Source organism: Desmodus rotundus, chromosome 4 (assembly GCF_022682495.2).
Source record: "Desmodus rotundus isolate HL8 chromosome 4, HLdesRot8A.1, whole genome shotgun sequence".
Lineage (NCBI taxonomy): Eukaryota > Metazoa > Chordata > Mammalia > Chiroptera > Phyllostomidae > Desmodus > Desmodus rotundus.
In genome coordinates, this window is record NC_071390.1 from 23,623,601 (window position 1) to 23,644,115 (window position 20,515).

General features: G+C 37.5%; 1 protein-coding gene across 1 annotated transcript in view; it reads left to right on the forward strand.

Annotated features, from left to right (window-relative positions):
* HPSE2 (heparanase 2 (inactive)) overlaps nucleotides 1–20,515 on the forward strand; it is a 611,494-nt gene that overhangs the window by 408,832 nt on the left and 182,147 nt on the right. The gene's annotated exons all lie outside the window — the stretch shown is intronic.

Genomic DNA, 20,515 nt, shown 5'->3' on the forward strand with positions numbered 1-20,515 from the left:
AGTTATCATAAAGTTTATAGCTGACATTTAATAAGCTATTCTTCATCCTCTAGGAAAAAAAGTTGAAACTAAGTCCAGAGTTGTTTTATGACACATACTATCTCATAGTAATACAATTTAACAACAACAACAACACTGACACATTTGGGAAAGCTCAGCTATTATGTACTCTTTTAAATCAGTCTGTCATCAGTCAGCAGGTAATGGAAATCTGAATGTGTCACCATTTCCCCATAAGCTTTTGCATAGGAATAAATTTCCTTAAGAGGAAATATTGTTGATTACTCAGTATATCATGTGAAAATAGAAACACTTCATTATATTAATGGCAGTGGTCTTAATTAGTGCCAAGAGAGTTACTAATATGAAGCAAGTTAAAAAAAGAAAAAGAAAAAGAAAATGAAGGGAATGAAGCAGCTTCAACAGAGAATAAACCCCAACATTCCAGGAAGAAGCTTACAATGGCAAAGATACGTTGCCCCAAAGGGAGATTGACTTGTAAAGATAATTATCTGATATATAAGTTTACATTTTCTCTAAGTTTCCTTATGGCATTTGGGCTGGAATGTCCAACATCTTACAACGTCTCACAAATTTACACTGGAATCTTGCCTTTCCTTTTTGTAAGAAATCTATACCACAGCATATTCCAAATCACCTCTCATCTAATGTGGTCCTCACAGCCCAGATATTTGCTCTGGTTCTGTGCCCTCATAGCTGTCAGCTCTGGCCATCTTTCTCGGTCACTCTAACCTTTCCTCCCTAGCTCATAACTCTTGTCTTCTTCCGTTTTAAGGGGTCCCAGTATTCCTTACATATTCATGACACATGGGAAAGAAAGCAAAGTGAATGAAATCTTTATTAAGTCTCCCAAAACGGTTTTGGGGTTGTTGACAATCAATAACTTCAATCATAATGGAAATATTTTATTCTACATGTATACTCTTAGTTTCTCTAAACACATTCCAAATATTTTCAGACATTCTTATCCTTCAAATTGTTTTTATAAGTGATGGATTCAGCAAGTATGAAGATCTAGTCATTCTTTTGCTTAAAACCCTTCAGTGTCTTCCTCTTGCACTTAGACCAAAAGCCAAACTTTCTACCCTGGCCAATGAGGCCCTTTGTATTCGGCCTCTGCTACCTCTGAGGGCACCTGCTGCCACTCTAGCCTTACTCGTTCTACCCCGACACACTGGTAGTCTTTTGGTTCATAGAAAGTTCACATGCATATCTGCCTCCGGACCTTTGTACATGACATTCTTCTGCCTGGAATACTGTTCTCCCCATTTTCTGTGTGACTGGCTCCTTCTCATCTCTTAAGGTTCAGCTTACATGTCATCTATAGCAAGAGGCCTTCCCTATCTAAACCAGGTTCCTCACTGATTCTCTTTCTTAGCTCTTTTATTATAGTGTTTATTATAACTTACAATTGCTATTTTTTCTTATAACTTGTTTTTGTAATTTGTGTGTTTTTCCCTCCCATCAAAATAGCACTTATTTAATTCAACAAGTGCTTATTTAGGCAATTGTTGTTTTAAGACAATACTTTCATTTTACTAATTACTTAAATTAAAAGTGGCATATTAGAACCAGACACCCATATGATTTAGTGGTTGAACACATGGGCATCATTGTCAGAGGTCTGGGTTTGAATCAGTTCTTTTGAGTATTATTATGTCTGTAAGCTTTGCAAGTCTTTATAAACTCAGTTTCTGATTCTGTTAAAATTTTATTTTTCAATTACAGTTGACATTCAATGCTACTTTATGCTAATTTTAGATGTAGAGCATAGTGATTAGACAGTCATATACTTTACAAAGTGATCCCACCGATATTTTAAGTATCCACCTGGCACCATGCTTAGTTATTACATTATTATTGACTATATTTCCAATGTTGTACTTTACATCCCCATAACTACTTTGTAACTACCAATTTGTATTTCTTAATCCCATCACCTTTTTCGTCCATGCCCCCCATTTAGGCAATTGTTTATTGCACATTTACTTTGGAGGGGAATAACAACAATGATAATAAGAATAAGAATATGGCAAAAACTGTCACAAGCTTTCATATGCCTTACCATATCTGATCCTCACAACAACCAAATGAGGTAGGGACTATTTTTATCTCTAGTTATCCATAACTTAGAGAAAGTTGTAGAGAATCCAAAGATTGCACAGAAAGTGGCAGGTTTTGGACTTGAAATTTGGGTCTGTCTCACTCTAAGGGCTATTCTCTTAACTATTACTGCTTTGACAACTAGAAATGATCCTTTACTGAAAGCATTACATTCTAGTGGGGGACTTCAAATCCTCTTCAGTGTCCTCACCAAAGGCTCTCGATAATGTGGCATAAAGAATGAAGCCTGACAAATTTATAGTGTTGTTGGTAGAAATAATGAGTATACAAATACTAATGGGTAAGAATGTAATACTTGTTCAGTTATCATGGCTGAAAGGGAGGGATCAGAGAAAGCTTTTATTCCCTACTGACGCACTCTTTATAGTGCAAATGGAATGAAGTAAACAGTATTTTTTTATAATGGAAAAGTACATTGTTTTATAAATATGTTTTATTTATTAGCTACTGGAAATATTGGCCATTCTCTCAAGATAAAATCATATGTTTGAAACTACTCTAAAAATACCCCCAAAGCAGGCAACAGGTTTTGGTTTTGACTCCAGGATCAGTACTCATTTGAGGACAACAAGTAGCCCCTGGAACCTACCGTTTACTCCTTCCAGCTATGGTTTCCAGTCAAGACTTGGAATAGTCATGGAACAATTCCAGAAAGTTCTGGCCAGGAGGACTCTCTAGTCCTAAGACATGCTGAGGTGAAAATTTCTTAATAATGTGAAGAAAATCAAGAATCATTGCCAGGAAGAAAATGAATTAAGATATAATTGTCAATATGAGGGGGACCCAAAAAAAGCAGAATTATCTTCTGGAGGGCAGGCCCCTTGTAGTACAGGCTTCCCCCATTAAGTGCGTGTTTTAGGAACCCATTTGTATCAGTGCACCAGCTGGCACTATTGTGAGAGGCTGTGTTCAGTTTCAATGAACTTTATTTGAAGATTCAACCCATTTGCCCATTTTATGATGGGTGATTTACAAACCCACCTGGTCACACTGCATTGAGTATTCAGCAGTTTTTGACCCAAAACAGCATGACCCCCATGCCCTACCCTCCCTTTCACCTGATCTCACCCTGAAGAACTATTTTTTTGTTTCCCTGGATGAAAACAGTCCTCAAAGGAAAATGTTTTCCCAATGTGGAAATAGTGAAACAAAAAACAGCAGAAGCACTAAAAGGCATCAAAACTGATGAGTTTAAAAACTACTTTGAGCAGTAGAAAAAAATATTTCAATAGATGTACTGCATCAAATGGAGAATACTTGGAAGGTGACTGAAGTTTAAACATATGAGAATAAATACACAATTTTTATAAATAAATTCTGGGTTTTGGGGTCCCCCCTCCTAAATACCTATATATAGCTATGCAAAAGAATGAATTCAATATTGGGATGCTGATCTTGGAGACTGAACGACCAGAACTCTGAGTCCAAACTCATAAATAAATGTATCTATATAGTTGGACTATTTTTATTTGAAAATTCAGGCTCTTAGATTTTGAAGACCAAGATACATGACTTAGTGATTGGTACTGCCCACCAAACCATGCAGAAAAACCAGCAAGAACTGGTGAGACAAAGTTGCAATTCCAGAAATAGTGGAGCAGCTTCCATCAGACATCAGTGAAAAATCTGGACAAAACACACACACTGAAGAGTGACCAAAAAGGAAGCAAAAACTAGAAGTTATTCAGTCCTTGAAGGAAGTGAATGGTACTGTTGAGACCTGTGGTTACATAACAAAACATGCAGTGGGAGGTGACTAGAACCCAAATGAAATACATGGTTATGTTGGCCTGAGGTTTCAGAAGAAGGAGTGAAAACATGGAAATCTCAAAAGAAGGAGCCATGAGGCAAAATGCCAAATATGCATATGAATTTGCCTCAAATCTTTGCCCGAGCCCAAAAATGTGCATTTTCAAAGGAGCGTCAAAGAAGCCTGGTAAAAAGCAACAGCTGAAAGCCTGAACAAGTTACACGGAGATTTCAGTTGTTGTCACAGGAGGGACTGAGATTGTATTTTGAATCTTGCAAATTAAGAGGGGCTTGATAAACACCTTGTGCTTCCCAGCGAAAACCAAAAGAGTTATGCCTCGGGAGTACAGTCTGCATCTCAGGACCAGGGATTTGTTAAGTATGATGTGTAACCAAAACAGGCTTACCCTAAAAGTGTGCAGACTGAAGCTGCTGCAGGAAAAAGGTGATCAGCCGTTCACCCAACCTCCTGCTAGATCTGAAAGCAACACTTTTCTGTCTCTACAGCACATCATCCACACTTTCATTATACAGTTAAAAGATTACTAGACATGCAAAGAAAACAGGAAAATGTGACCGTTGGCCAAGAGAATGAGCAATAAATAGAAACCTTGTGATGACCCAGATAATAGAACTGGCTGACAAGGATTAAGGATTTTAAAGAAGCTATTGCAAATATATTCAAATAATTAAGGGGAAATGCCTATATTGGGTGACTACATGGGGAAATATCAGCAGTGAAATGGAAACAACATATGTTAAAAAAGAACCAAATGAAATTCTTAAAGAAATAAAAAGAATAAGTGAAATGAAAAACTCAATGGATAGGCTTAACAAGAGATTAGAAACTACAGAAAAAAGAGTTGGTGAACTTGCATACAGATCCATAAAAATTATACAGTTAAGAATAGAGGAAAAATATTGGGCAAAAATGAGGTTTCAGCAACCCCATTGCCAATATCAAATGGTTTGATATGTGTGTAGTTAGAGGCCAGAGGACAAGAGAGAGAAAATGGAGCAGCAGAATATTTTTGAAGAAACAAAAGCTGAACTTCTCCCAAATTTGGTGAAAAATATTAACTTACAGAACCAAGAAGTTAGGCAAACCCTAAGAAAGATAAATATAAGGAAGTATCATACCTGGGCATAACATAGTCACACTGCTGATGAAGGAAGTTAAGGAGGAATTCTTCCAAGTGTTCAGACAAAACGACACTCAGAACAAAGACACAGATGATGGCTAACTTGACTTCAGAAGTAGTGGAGAACTGAACATAATGGAACATCTTTAAAGTACTGAAGAAAAAGTCAAGCCAGAATTCTATATCTAGCAAAAGTGGTTTTTTTTTTTAATGAAGCAGAAATAAACACGTTTTTGATAATGAAAGCCAGTGGACCTGTGCTACAAGAAATACTAAAGGAAGTCTTCAGACAGAAAGGCAGTAACATCAGAAGGAAACTTGAATCTCAAAAAAGAAGAAGAAAAAAAGAAAAGTATAGGGAATGGTAAACTTGTGGATAAATATAAAGTACTAACTATATTTTTCCTCTTAATTTCTTTAAAAGTAATTGATTCTAATGCAAAAACATAGCATTGTATTATGGAATTTATAACATATATAGATGTAAAAATACATGGCAATAATGCCACAAAAGATGAGGCGGTAAATGGAATTATACTGTTGCAAGATTCTTTCACGCGAAGTAGTGTAATATTTAAGAAGATTGTGATAAGGGTGCAAAATGTAGACCTAGAGCAATCACTTGAAAGATAACCAAAGTGATAGCTGTATCAGAATTAAAATGGAATACTAAGAAATACTGAATTAACTTCAAAAAAGCAAGAAAAGAAGAACAGAGGAACAAAAAATAAATTGGAAAAAGAAATCAAATAGCAAAATGGTAGACCTAACCACAACCATATCAATAATTATGTTAAGTGTAATCGTTCTAAATAATATAATTAAATGTAAAGATTGTCAGTCTAGGTTAAATAGAATACCCACTTATACTCTGCCTAAAACAAACCAACCTCAAATATAAAGACAGATAAATTGAAAATAAAGGGATAGGAATGGCATACTATGTAAGCAGTTATCATAAAAAGCCAGTGAAGCTACCTTAAAATCAGACAAAGTAGACTTCAAAACAAGGAATATCACAAGAGCAAATTAATGATACACTCCACAAATGAATGCATCTCAAAATCATTATGCTCAGTGCAAAAAAAGCCTTCTATTAAAAAAAGCACATTTGTATTATTCCAATTACACGAAATTCTGGAATAGATTTTTAAAATTAGAGCATTGACTGTGTCCCTTTGGGTGTAGGGTATACAGATATGGATTGAGAGGGAAAAGTGAATGAAGGAATATTCTGGGGTGATTATAATGTGGGGTACACTGGAGTATGCACTTGTCAAAATTCATCAAATGATACGCTTACTATTGGTGCACATCATAGTACAAATAACTTAAGAAAAATGACCATAAAGAGACACTGAACTCTAGTTAATAGTATGCCTGATGAACTTAGGGTGAAATGTACCGACTCTGCAATTTGCTTTGAAATGCCTTAACACATGAACCAGATCTATGGATAGATAGGGGGATAGATAGATTGATGAATTTGTGATAGAGGATGTATAGCAAAGTAGTGATTGTAGACCCATGTGGGTAGATATGTGGTTTTTTCTATGTAATTCTTTCCGTTTGTCTGTGTTTGACATTTTTTGTAACAAAATATTAAGAAATGGGCCTGAACTGTTACACCTAAGTAAATAATGTTATTCATTATGAAGTAATATATTGCTGTGAAAATATTTATGAAAAGCATAAATGTGAAAATACTTTTGTCAAGTGAATAAAGTAAAATATAAAATATACAAGTCATACCTCAATAATACAAATTGCACATAAACTCAAAGAAAAGGCACTAATAGATTCATAGTGTTAACCTTTAGATGTATATAGGGACTCTTTATTCTCATTTTTACTTTTTTGTACTTTCTAATATTTCTGCAATAAGCGTATGATGCATTTTTCTTTATAATAGAAACCATCAGTACACAGGTCCACCCTTCCCACCTCCAATACCCCCCCTCGAGAAGCAATCATCACAACTTTAGCCATTTCTGATGCTTGTTTTCATATTTCTAAATAACAGTCTAATGCTGCTGTTTCTTGATTTTCCCCCAATTCAAGTATTATCTATGAATTTCCTACTATGGAAGATGAGGATTTAGCTCTCTTATTTCTCTAGCTTCTCACACAGTGAATCATACGTACCTTTGCCTGTCCTCCAATATTTTACATCTTAAGTATTGGTGAGATCAGAACTCAGTGCTCACATTTTTATTACTATATAAATATGATTCCTAGCAGAGAATGTGGTGTGCTATAATTACATTTTCTTCCTTCACAACTTTTTGCTTTCCCTGGAATTAATAACCGTCTTTTCATTTTCCTAGTTCCTATTAATCTATCCCTAACTCCGTACCAGAAGGGTAGATCTCTCTCTATGCAAACACCCCAGGTAGCCATCAGTTTCTTCCTGTCCTTGGAGATTCTCCTGGAGCAGGCCCTCTCTGGTCCCATCTGGCCTGGTTGATCTCTGTCCTTCCTGCACAGCTGTTGTCCTGGGATCTCCCTTCACCATCATCCTGGGGATTCCTTAGACTCTCTTATTTGTTGGATCCATGCCCTTTTTTTTTTTTTTTTTTTTTGAGGTTTACTCCCTCATGTTGGTGGAACTCTTTTTTGCAGGAAATTCCTGAGAAAAGATAAATGAGAGGTAAATATGTTGAGACCTTGTAATAGAGTTTGATTTATATTTTGGATACATAAAGATTTCCCTCAAATTTTGATGTTTTCCTCCATTTTGTTCCAGCTTTCCTTTTAACTTTTGAGAAATCCCATGCCTTTTTAATTTCCAGTCCTTTTATTTGCCCTGTTTTTTCTATCTTGGTACTTTTCAGATCTTGTCTCAGGTGATCCTTTATGTGATTCTCTTTTTATTCTGTTCAATAGGAACATAGTGGGCCCTGTCAATCGGAAATTCATCCCCTTCAGTTTAGAAAAATTTTTCTGAATTTTTTTTCTTGGACAATTTTCTTCTTTTTATTTTCTGTGCTCTCTCTTTCTGGAACTTCTATTAGTTAGATATCAGAACTCCTCAAACAGTACTCTAATTTTTATGTATTTTCTCTCCCTTATTTTTTCTTCTGTTTTCTCATAAATTCCCTTAATCATCTATTTTCTGTTGAAATTTTCATTTCTGTTATCATATTTCTGATTTCCGAAAGCTCTTGTTATTCTTCAAAACTTCTTTTTTTATGGCTTCTTATAGCTTCTTTTCTTGTTTCTCTGAGGATATCAATTTTAATTGTTTATTTAATTTTGTTTAGTCTTTTCTCTCACCTCTCTCCTTCTCCCTCTCTCTCTCTCTCTCTCTCTCTAATAGTTTTCTTACAGTTTCTGAATTAAACATTTTGTTCTCTATGTCCTTCCTTCATTCCCCATTTCTTTATTTGGTTTATGTCTTTCACATTAAAGACTTTTCTAAATGTCAAATGATCCTTGGATCTCCACTAATATTTAAGAGAGAGGCATGAAAAACTAACTAGAATTATTTTGTTCATGGGCATCAACTAGTGGGGGTTTATGTAGGGCAATCTAGCTGGGTTACTTCATTATGGGACTCCTAATTGTCCGTATCTGTTTGTAGCTCAATGGAAGATATGTGGATTTTCACATCATCATTTATATTCTGTGGCAATGTGTTGTTTTGGTTTAAGAGTATGAAGAAAATTTGCCCTCACAAAGATATATAGCTATAAAACAGAGGAGCATTTGAATAGCCTTTTTCAGATTTTTGTTGGCTACTTTTCTCAGATACTACATGAAAATGGAACTGATAGTTTCTTAAATATTTGTTGCAATGTGGAATATGAAGCCATATCAATGAACTTTTCGTAGTCCTGATGCATTAAAATCTATTGGTCTTGCATTTTGAATGTATCTTTTACCTATGCTTGATTTTGTAACATCATGTATTGATCATTTGGAAAATACTGTTTTACTAAGTTGTGAATTATGCAGATCTCCCAAATGTAGACACATTTCATTATAATACATCATTAAAAAAGCATATTTATTATCATTACTGACGTAATCAGGAAGTCTTTAAGTTTTGGGAAGCTGACAAGCTCACAGTAACAGATACAAATATACCAAAATCCTCATTTTCAAGATAAAGAAAGAGCAGTTTTGGACTTCTGGTTAAGACAGTGGAATAGGTAAATACAGCTTGCTTCCTTACACAACCACATCAAAATTACAACTAAGTTATAGAACGACCATCATTCAGAACCATCAGAAATCAAGCTGAATGGAAGTCATACAACTACAGAATTAAAGAAGAAACACATAGAGACTGGTAGAAAGGGTAAAGGTGAGGAATGGGCTGGCCCACACCCATGTGTGGTAGATAAAAATCAGAAGGAGTATCTGAGGAACAAGGGGTCATAGCCCCATACCAGGCCCCCAAGCCCAGGGCTTCAGTGCCAGGAAGAGAAGTCCCCATAACTTCTGACTGTAAAAACCATACAGGCTCTCAGGGATAGAGACTGTGAAAGACAGAAACTGCCAGAGTCTCAGGCAGTTCCTCTTAAAGGGCCCGTGCACAGACTTACTTAGACTCCCTCCCTCTGAGTTCCATCATGGGGACAACAGATTGAATAGCATCAACTACATATGGGGAGGAACTGAATTGTCCAGCATAAGGGTGAAAGCTGGGGGGAAGCTTTCCCCCAGATCCCCCAGACAGAATCGTTGGCTGAGGCCATTGTTCCTTTTCTGAGCCCTCCCCACACAGAGCCACAGAGCCAATAGGCAGGCACCATATCTGAGACTCTATCAACCTGGCTCATTCTGTTTGCCCCATGCTGGTGATTTATTTCCTGAGGCCTGGCTGCATCCAACTTTCAGGCCCACCCAAACTGTTCCCAGTGGCTTTTCCATATAAATAGTTTCTCTTGGCCCATGCTTCAGATTTTCCTAAATTCTTTCAAACAAGGAGCATCTTACTTCAGTGAGGCCCATACCTCTCACTAAGTTGCCCTAGCCCAACACCAGCCTCAGCCAGCCTTGGTCTATAATTTGGTCTCACCTAGGCACCTTCAAGCCAAGCACAAACTGCAGGTATCTACAGATGGCTTTGTAGCTTATGCTGTGTGATCCCAGACAGAACACAGACAGTGGCTGACCTTGGACTTGCCAACAGCAATCAAGGCTCAACTACTGTATACAGCCCACCTGTTGGGTGGACCTTGAGTACCCAGCTTTGGTAATAGGGGAGGCTGTGCCACTGGACCCTACAGGACAACTTACTACAGTTGCCCTCTCCACCAAGCCTGGGAGACATAGCAGCTCTACCTAATACATAGAAACAAACACAGGGAGGCTGCCAAAATGAAGAGACAAAGAAACATGGCCCAAATGAAAGAACAAAACAAAATTCCAGAAAAAGAACTAAAGAAAATGGAGATAAGCAATCTCTCAGATGCAGAATTCAAAACACTGTTTATAGGGATGCTCAAAGAACTTAGTGAGAGCCTCAGCAGCATAAAAAAAGACCCAGTCAGAAACGAAGGACCACTAATTGAAATAAAGAACAAGTTACAGGGAATCAAGAGAAGAGTGGATGAAGCCAAGAGTCAAATCAGCAATTTGGAATAAAGGAAGAAAAAACCAGTAAATCAGAAAAACAAGAAGAAAAAAGAATCCAAAAAACAAATGAGGATAGTGTAAGAAACCTCTCTGAGACAACTTCAAGCACACTGACATTTGTATCATAGATGTGCCAGAAGGAGAAGAGAGCACAAAAATTGGGAACCTATTTGAAAAAATAATGACAGAGAATGTCCCTAACTTGGTGAAGTAAATAAACATACAAGTCCAGGAAGTGGAAAGAGTCCCAAACAAGATGAACCCAAAGAGGCCCACAGCAAGACACATCATAATTAAAATGCCAAAGGTTAAAGACAAAGAGAAAATCTTAACAGCAGCGACAGAAAGGCAGTTAGTTACCATTAGACTATTGGCTGATTTCTCAAAAGTAATTTTACAGGCTAGAGGGGAGGGGCAAGAAATATTCAAAGTGGTAAAAAGCACAGACCTACAACTAAGATTACTTTACCCAGCAAAGCTATCATTTAGAATCAAAGGACAGATAAAGAGCTTCCCAGACAAGAAAAAGCTAGAGGAGTTCATCACCACCAAACCAGTATTATATGAAATATTAAAGGGTCTTCTTTGAGAAGAAGATGATCAAAAATATGAACAATCACATGACAGTAAATGCTATCAGTCAACAATTGATTCTAAAAAACAAAATAAACAAGCAGAATCGAAACAATCATAGAAACAGAGAACATTTTGATGGTTGCCAGATGGAAGCAAGGTTTGGGGGAATGTGGTAGGAGGTGAAGGGATTAAGAAGTACAAATAGGTAGTTACAGAATAGTCACGAGGATATAAAGTACAGCATAGGGAATAGAGTAGCCAAAGAACATATATGCCTGACCCATGGACATGGATAATGGTGTTGGGATTGCCTGGGGGAGTGGGCGGTGCAGGGTGGAGGAGGACAAAGAGGGAAAAATTGTGATGATTATTGTAGCATAAACAAGATTATAAAATAAAATAAAATCCTCATTTTTACTTAACAGTTCAAAATTTATAATCAGTAACAAGTCAGTTGTTTTCCTTGAAGTGACAGCCTTACTTTGTTCATTTTTTTAGAAAAATGTCTTTTAATTACTCAAATCTGAATTATCACAATTTGTCTGTCGGTCATTATTTCAAGTAAAAATGTTGTTATATAAAAAAAAGTGACCATTTCAGTTTTCAGCTCTAATAGTCATACAAGTGTTTGTCCTTGAGTTAACCATCATACTTTGCGGTGGAGGTGAAGTCTTTTATGCATATTTTTCATTTAGTCATACAGATTATTTTTTAAATGTGTGCTTAGAGATTAAAATTTAGTTAAACTAATAATTTGTATTCTTTTATCAGGAGAATTACTAAGTAAAACTGACATTTTTGTTTTACTGCAAATGTGTGACAGTGAGCACGAGTACCGCCCATGCTCCTGATCTGGCGTGTGCTAAGCTGCCAGCGGTTTCACTCACTGCTGCTTTTGTACCATCAGTCCAGATGTCAGCATAGTTTTTCCAGCACAATCTGTGAGAGTCAGATCAATTATTTAACACTTCACATATCACATCATCATTTGTATTTAGTGCCAAAACACCAAGTTATTTTAGTGCCATTTACATAAATAATCTTTATCAATGCTTAGTTGGTCTTAATGTTAGATGAATGCAAGAAAAAAAGCTACATCTGTAGATTTACCCAGATATTAATATCCTGAAATATTAACACTGTCTTCATGTTTGTAGCTAAACCTTTAGTTGAACAAGTTCCTGTATTTTGGGGAAGTGGTGCTGGGGTGGCGGGTTACTAACTTTGCTGAGTTTCCATCCAGCAGTCACCAACGGTGTCCGTGGTAGAAGCCTCTGCCAGCCTCTCAGCCCCTCATGCATCTGTCTAACCAATGCAGTATGATGGCCTACTCTTTTAGGTTCAATAACCTTTGAAATAATTTAAAAGTGTTATTGCAAAACAAGATGATAAAATGTCCTTATTTCCACATAGGCATAAGAAAAACATTAGAATTTCAAAATAAATCATTGGATGGTTATGGCGTTACACAGATTATAGCAGGTATGATAGCGAAAATCTTGACAAACCGAGTTAACCTTTGAAATCATACATATTTATACCCCAAAGCCATACCTTAGAAGAGTCTAGAAAACAAGAATTTACAAGCATACATTCCATTAATTGACTGAGCAATGACATTGTCATGTGTCATGGGCTCTGGAAAACCCCACTGTACACTTGTGAGAGAATGAGAGTCAAAATGGCAAATTTTAGTGTTATAATGAAAATAGTTTTGATCTCATGGGCCCATAAAAAGGTCCTGGGGACTCTCAGGAGTTCCTGGACCACACTCTAATATCCGCTGATGTAGAATGAAGGTAGGGAATCTCAGGGACTAGTTGCTTCACAGTCCTTCTGTGTCAGTCCACCTGTTCACCCCATTCTCAAAGGCACCTGGTGCTCCCAGCTCCACAGCAAGAAGCATGCTGCCTGTTCTTAGGCCTCTCTAAAATAATCCACAGATGTAGAATTCAGCCACGTCTGGTCAGCTAAATCAGTTACCACTCACTCTTCCTACTGTTTTCTAATATCAATGCTTGTATTATGGCGTTTTCTTGTCCTATTCTCTTAGACCTAGTAAGTTAATGCCTTTTTTATTGGTTCATTGCCATTGTTTTAGTGGGTTTGGGAGGAGCTTGATAAAGGCCTGTTTTTAAACCACTATATTTAATCTGAAATCCTGCTGTCTGCTTCTTAAGTTCTTCTAGTATTATTTTTAATAAGACAAAATTTTAAAATTACTTTCCAAAAGTATGGGATTCATTTTTAACATTTTTCAAGTTAGGCAAACCCAGGTGTTCCCAAATGTCTGGGCCCCATCAGAGACCAACAGAAGAAAAACTATGTGTGGCCCAGGCATCAGTATTTTTAAGAAATTCATTAGGTGATTCTGACATTTAGTGAGGATTGAGAACTACTGCCCTGCAGCCTTCTGATTGACCATCAGTAACCCCTGGGCACTTAAACTCCAAAGAGCAGCCTGTGGCTTCTAGACCAGCAGCAGCAGCAGCATCACCTGGAACTTTTTAGAAATGCAAATTCTTAAGCCGCATCAGAGACCCACTGAGTCAGGACCCAACACTCTGAGTCAGGAACCAAAAATTGGTTCTGAACACTCCCTCCTGGTGATTCTGATGCACTTTACAGCTCGAGAACCACAGCCATAGAAGATGACTGCCTGGATCTGATTTCTAAGAATATACTCATCACCATATTTTTGGCATAAAACTTTCTTCAGTAGCTTCTTTTATTGACATGTGGGTGGGAGAAGATTTAAGGAAAATTGTCCCGGGAATTGACCTTCAGAAAATTCCTTACCCTTTGTAATCAGAGTCAAAGTTTCAAGTCATCTAATTTTCAATAAGTTTTTCTCATATAAAAGTCAGCACTTTTCTCTCTTTGGCCTTAGTCTGCACTTATATACATCATCCCTCACTTCTCTTATTGCAGAAAAATGAAATTCTGTGCTATACTACAGCCATAGGCTTAAAGAGATCAATTTTATAATTTAGAATTTAAAAGCATAAAAATGAACATTTTAAAAAAGTCATTGTAAGAGCAACTATGGATTTGCCTGTAATATAAGTAAATGTGAGCAAATGACTCTGAGAAGAGCATCTGTTGGAAATTCATGAACATTGCCAGGGGTAATGGGACATTGGAATGACTCGTTAAGCAGAGATTCTGCTTAAAAGGAAAAGCTGAAGGAATTCATCATATAGATACTCAATTTTAGAGAAAAGAGTTCAAGCTAAATGTGGATCTTATTTATAGAAAAATTGGAAAAACGATTTAACAATGGAAGTAATTCACTAGAGTGATAAAATATTTAAAACACTATTTGGGAAGCAGAGAACCTATGGAGCTGTGCATTATGGTTTGGTAGAAAGAAAGAAGGCTTTGAAGTGAAACATGCCTGGACAGAATTCCTCTTATCCTTAGCAGGTTTGGGGCCTTGGGGAACAAGTGAATCCTTCAGTAGTGCCCTACTTTGTAGGGTTAATGCCTACTTCACAGAACTGTTGTGAAGACTTAAATGAGGTAATGCACGAAAAGCACTTTGCATAGTACTACGTACAATATATTGGGTCCTCACAAACTGTGTTTGTTTCTTCTTTCCCCTTCTGTCTTTCTGTGATCCTTCCAAATCTCTCTGTTTATGAAAGGGTCTCACTGTGGAATAAACAGATGTTTAGCACATATTCCATTACTGAACATTTTTATAGTAATCTGCAGATGTTTTAAGGCTTTTGCTTTTGGTGTTTTCAGCCAAAGGAGGACACTGGATGGTTCTTCGGGGCTACCCTGTTGTGTTTTATTTATTAACTCACTCAAAGGTTATTTACTGAGCACCAGTAAATATGTTCAGGCGTTGTGCTAGATGTTAGAGATAGACTAGTTAGAAAAAAAGAGACAAGATCCTTTCTGGGAAACTCAGTGGGCTTCTAATTAGCAAGGAGTTTATCCCTCTCGTGATCATTGCTGCAAGCCATGCTTAATCCCCTCCTTCCCAAAGAGAAGGTAGAAAAGGAGGGGTGCCCCTGGTGGAGGAAGTAAGGTTCACAGTAAGAAGAAAACCTTGTGGGCCCCGGAGAGAGCCATGCCTAGACATACATCCGCTGCAGCGGAGTTAAAAGGGAAAGAATAAGGAGGGAAGGGAGCCATGAGTGACACATGGAGCTTGGCTGCAAAAAAAAAAAAAAAAGGAAGAAAGAAAAAAAAACACTTTCTAAAAGTTAGTAGAAGAATCAAAGAGCTCTTCAAGAAAGAGAAGACTACCTACACACACCTGTATGTGTATATATGTATTATACATATTTTAACTGAGCACTTTCTTGGATCAAGCTCTGTGCTAAGTTCTTTATAGAAGTGATCCAGAGCATGGGTTCTTCTCTCTTAACAGACTGAGTTCAAGTCTTCAGCACATACTGTCTGTGTGACCTTATGCAAGTTGCTGACACCTCATTGACCTGCAATGCCTTCTTTTGTGACACAGGTGGTAGGCTCCTTACCATTGGCCCAAGAGGTGCTTGTAGCTCTCCTCTCAGCCTGACTATTCTGGAAGGCTGCGTAATCTCCATTACTGGCTCCCTTTACCTCATTCATTTCCATGGAAACTGTCTGTCTTCCATTGCCTTGGGCGAGAGAGAGTGAACAACTCCCTTCCCATTTTACAGAGTATACACACATAAAACCCCAAAGAAGGCTCAATCTGGCATTATCTCCAGATTTCCACAGGCGTCTCCTCTGCCTAAGGAGGGAAAGTTTGAGAAACACTGGTCCAGGGCCTTATACATAGCCAGTAACATCTGCCATTAATTGAGGTTGCTCAGGCACATTATATACGTTTTATGAAGGGCATCTGACAAATGTATTGATACTAAAGGGGCAGCTTTTAGAGACTTGCTACACTTAAAATCCTAAGATCATGCCAGATCCCAACTACCCTTGTTTTAATTACCCTGGAGCGCACCCTGGAGAGGTGTAGGTTAATTATATCTACCCATCTTGCTACTTCATGAGATATCAAAGGGTCTGCATGCCAGCCTAGACTTAGAAATTCCTGACCTTCACCTTTACTCCTCTGTGAAACAAGTATTGCAGTAGTCTGGTGTCAGACTAGTCATCTGGTTTTGAATTCTGGCTCTAATGCCTACTAAACTCGTACAAGTCATTTCACTGCACTGAATCTCAGCTTTTGCATCTGTAAAATAGGTATTCATTCATTCATAATATATTAATGGAGTATCTACTCTGTGACAAGCACTGTTCCAGGTGCCTGGGGTAGATTAAAACAGACAAAAATCCCTGCCTGCATGGAGCTTACATTCTGGGAGAGTGTGGTGGGGTTTGGTGCAAAGGAGAAGGGTGGGTAACGACAATAAACAATAAAAATAATAAGAAACTTACATGTGAGAAGGTCAAAAGTTGGAATAAAGGAAATGTTGAGTGGAAGAGGACAGACTGCAGAATTAAATGGAGTTATCTTTGAAAAGGTGAGATTTTGAGCCAAGATGTAACTAGGAGGCGAGGGACTTAGCTAAGCAGACACCTTGAGCTAGTGTGTTACAGGCAGAGGGAGCAGCTGGATCAAAGGCTCCAAGACAGGAGTGGGTCTTAGGCGTCATACTAGTTCCCACCACACAGGACTGTAAGGCGAAAGGAGGTGATGCATATAAAGCATTGAGCATGGTACTTGATACTTACACGTGTTTAGAAAGCTTTGGTTACGATCACTATCATTTTTACAGATGACACATTTCTACATGTTCAGTTTGCTGTAGAATCACGCAAGATGATCCACATAGCACATAAATGGAATGGTACCTTTTTGAAATTGCTATTTTCCTTCATACATATTCATGACTTTTATACATAACTACCTTGAAATGAAAAAATGTGTTTATTATTTCTGAATACTTTTCTCCCTTGACAAGAGTCATGAAAAAGATGTAAACTGTGTTATATTAAAAATACTTTGAGGCTAAAGTGGAGATGTGACCACTGTTCCCAGGTCTTCAGTTGCTTCATCAATCTCTCGGTGGTTATTATCTAAACAGCTACTACAATTAAAAGCGTAGCCACCACCAGGGAAGACTTTCCAGCATTCCCAATTAACAATTTTCCTTTCCACGTTTCTTTTCAGTTTTGAAGAAAAGAGTAGGAAATTTTATATTATTGAAATTCAGTTGTGGCTTTCTTAATTGCCAATCCTTGGAGGATTTGAAGCACTTTATACATAGTGTTCAATGTAATGTATTGTGTGAAAGCTTTACATTCACCAAATGCCTTTGCAGCTACTCTACATAAAATTAAATCCTTGAAAGACCTGACTACTGTGCTGCGCATGTATGGACCAGACCTGCAGCATTAGCACTGCCTGGGCATCACTAGAAATGCAGATCTTGGGCCTTGCCCTAGACCAGTCACTGGGTCAGAATCTGCATTCTCTTAAGATCCCAGGTGTTTCATATGCACATTGAAGTCTGAGAAGTACTGCCCTGAAAAAGCAAGTATTATCAATGTCATCTACCTCAGGTGAGGAAAGTCGGCTTCAGAGAGAGCAGGTAACTTGTGTAAATTGCTCACAGCTAGTAGGTGGTGATCCTGGATTTAACTGAGATCTGTTCACAGAGATGAGGGACTACGCTTCCACTACACTATTTCCCTCACAGTTTTTTAATAGACATATTTCATAATCTATAGAGAAAAAAATAGGTCAGCTTCCACTTGAATATACTTTGAAAGCATTTGCCCAGACAGGCTGAGTATAAACACCTGGTCCGAAGGAGCAGTTCTAGAAGATGATACTTGAATTTGTGTGTGGCTGTGGGTGTGTCATGCTCCCCTGTTCTTCTGAGATAACCTGCCTTTCTGTTGACTTAGGGAATTCAAGTGTAATTGTTGGCAGGATTCTCCCCAAATCTTACTCTGAGGAGCAGAACACAGGAGCGAATGGGTAACAGCAGACGATGGCCCGAGGTGATGAACAGTCTGGTGTACAAGTCAGGGAATGTCTATTTTTATGAGTAAGGAGGTATTTTTATGGTTTGCCTTGAGCAAATAGCCTCTGATGTTGGGAAAACAGACTGGGAACAGCTGGACCACACTTTGGATCAGTTGCAAAACAACTTGATACATTTGTCTCTGGTGTCATTTGATCCCTTGGAGAGCTGTATTATCTCATTGTGGATGTTTGACTTTCAGGCTTACTTTGTGCAGTGAGTACTGTTTGATTGTGTTCTTCAAATTATGTGGAATGTTGATTATATTCATTTGGGAGTTTGGAGTCTAGGATTACAGAATATGGAACCTCACAGATGACTGGTTCCTAGGATCTCATAGACCCCTCATTATATTTACCACCATCAGAATTCTGGTTTCCAGGGCTAAGCCATCCTTGATAGCATCTGAGAAAACTATACAGATATTCAAAGTCATCTTCAATTTTCAATTTCTGGTAATGTATTCCACATTATCATCTCAGGTGGTCTTTGTGAATAACACTTTTCAAACTTGACCTCAGTACAAAAGTTACTGTTTTTATTATTCAGTATTTTTTTCTTGAAAAAATGAATCAAGAGATACCATTTGAAGGTTTGCAAAGTAAAATTGAATACACTTGTGTGATTTCAAAAGCAGCTAAATATTTCCTCTTAGAAGTTTAGAATACCTAAAGCCATCTATATATTCAGTGCAATTCCTATGAAGATACCAATGGCATATTTCACAGACTAGAACAAAAATTTATATGGATATAAAAGACCCTGGATAGCCAGAGCAATCTTGAGAAAAAATAATGAAGTTGCAGGAATAACACTACCTGCTATCAAACTATACTACATGGCCATAGTAATCAAAACAGCAGAGACTAGCATAAAAACAGACATAGAGATCAATAGAAAAAGAATGGAGAGCCCAGGAAAAAACCCATGCCTTTATGGTTAGTTAATATTTGACAAAGGAGGCAAGAATGTACAATGGGTTAAAGAGAATATTTTTTTAATGGTGTTGGGGAAATTGGACAGATAGGTGCAAAAAAATTAAACTAGACTACCTTCTTACACCATACACAAGAATAACCTGAAAATGGATTAAGGACTTAAATGTTACACTTGAAACCATAAAAATCCTAGAAGAAAACATAGCAAGTAAAATCTTGGACTTTTCTCGTAGCAGTATGTTTTCTGATATATCTCCCCAGGCAAGGGAAACAAAAGAAAAAATAAACAAATGTGACTACATCAATCAAAGTCTCTGCACAGCAAAGGCAACCATCAACCATCAACCTGCTGCATGGGAGAACATACTCACCAAAGATAATCCTGATAGGGGGTTCATTTACAAAGTTTATAGAGAACTTATAAAACTCAACACCAAAAAAAAAAAGAGACAATCCAATTAGAAAATGGGCAAAGGACCTGATTCTCCAAAAAGGACCCACACATGTCTAATAGATGCATGAAAGACGTTCAGTGTCACTGTCAAAGACATGAAAATTAAACTACAATGAGATAGCACTTCACACCTGTCAGAACTGGCTGCCATCAGTGAGTCAACATACTAGTGTTGTTGAGGATGTAGAGAACAGGGAACTCTTGTGTACTGTTGGTGGAAATGCAGATCAGTGCAGCCACTGTGGAAAGTAGTATGTAGTATCACCAAAAAATTAAACATGGAACTTCCTTATGACCCAGCGATTCCATCTCTGGGAATTTATCTGAAGAAACCCCAAACACTAATTCAAAAGAATATTTGTACCCCTATGTTCGCTCTAGCATTATTTCCAATAGCCAAGACTTGGAAATAGCCCAAGTGCCTTTTAGTAGGTGAGTGAATAAGGAACATGTATAGAGGACCCATGGACAAAGTAAAGGGAGATAGGATTGAGGATGGGAAGTGGGGGTGGGTTGGGTGAGGGAGAGTGGTAGGGGGAAAATGTAGACAACTGTACTTGAACAACAATAAAAAAGCAAAAAAGAATTATTATTTTCCTTATATATAAAGATAATATTGAATGTTATAAATTAAAGACATCATATTCCCAGGCAATTCACGAATAAATGATTTAACAAAAGATTAAAAAAAAAAAAGCTGTGGTATATTTACACAATGGAATACTACTCGGCCATTAAAAAGAAGTAAATCTTACTTTTTGGGACAGCATGGCTGGAGAGTGTTAGGCTAAGTGAAATAAGCCAAAGAAAGACAAATACTATATGATTTTACTTACACGAGGTGGGAAACCTAGAAAAACTGGAATTATCTTCTGCATTGTGGGCCCCTTGTAGTACAAGCTTCCCCCACTAGTGGAGTGTTCTAGGAACCCATCTTTA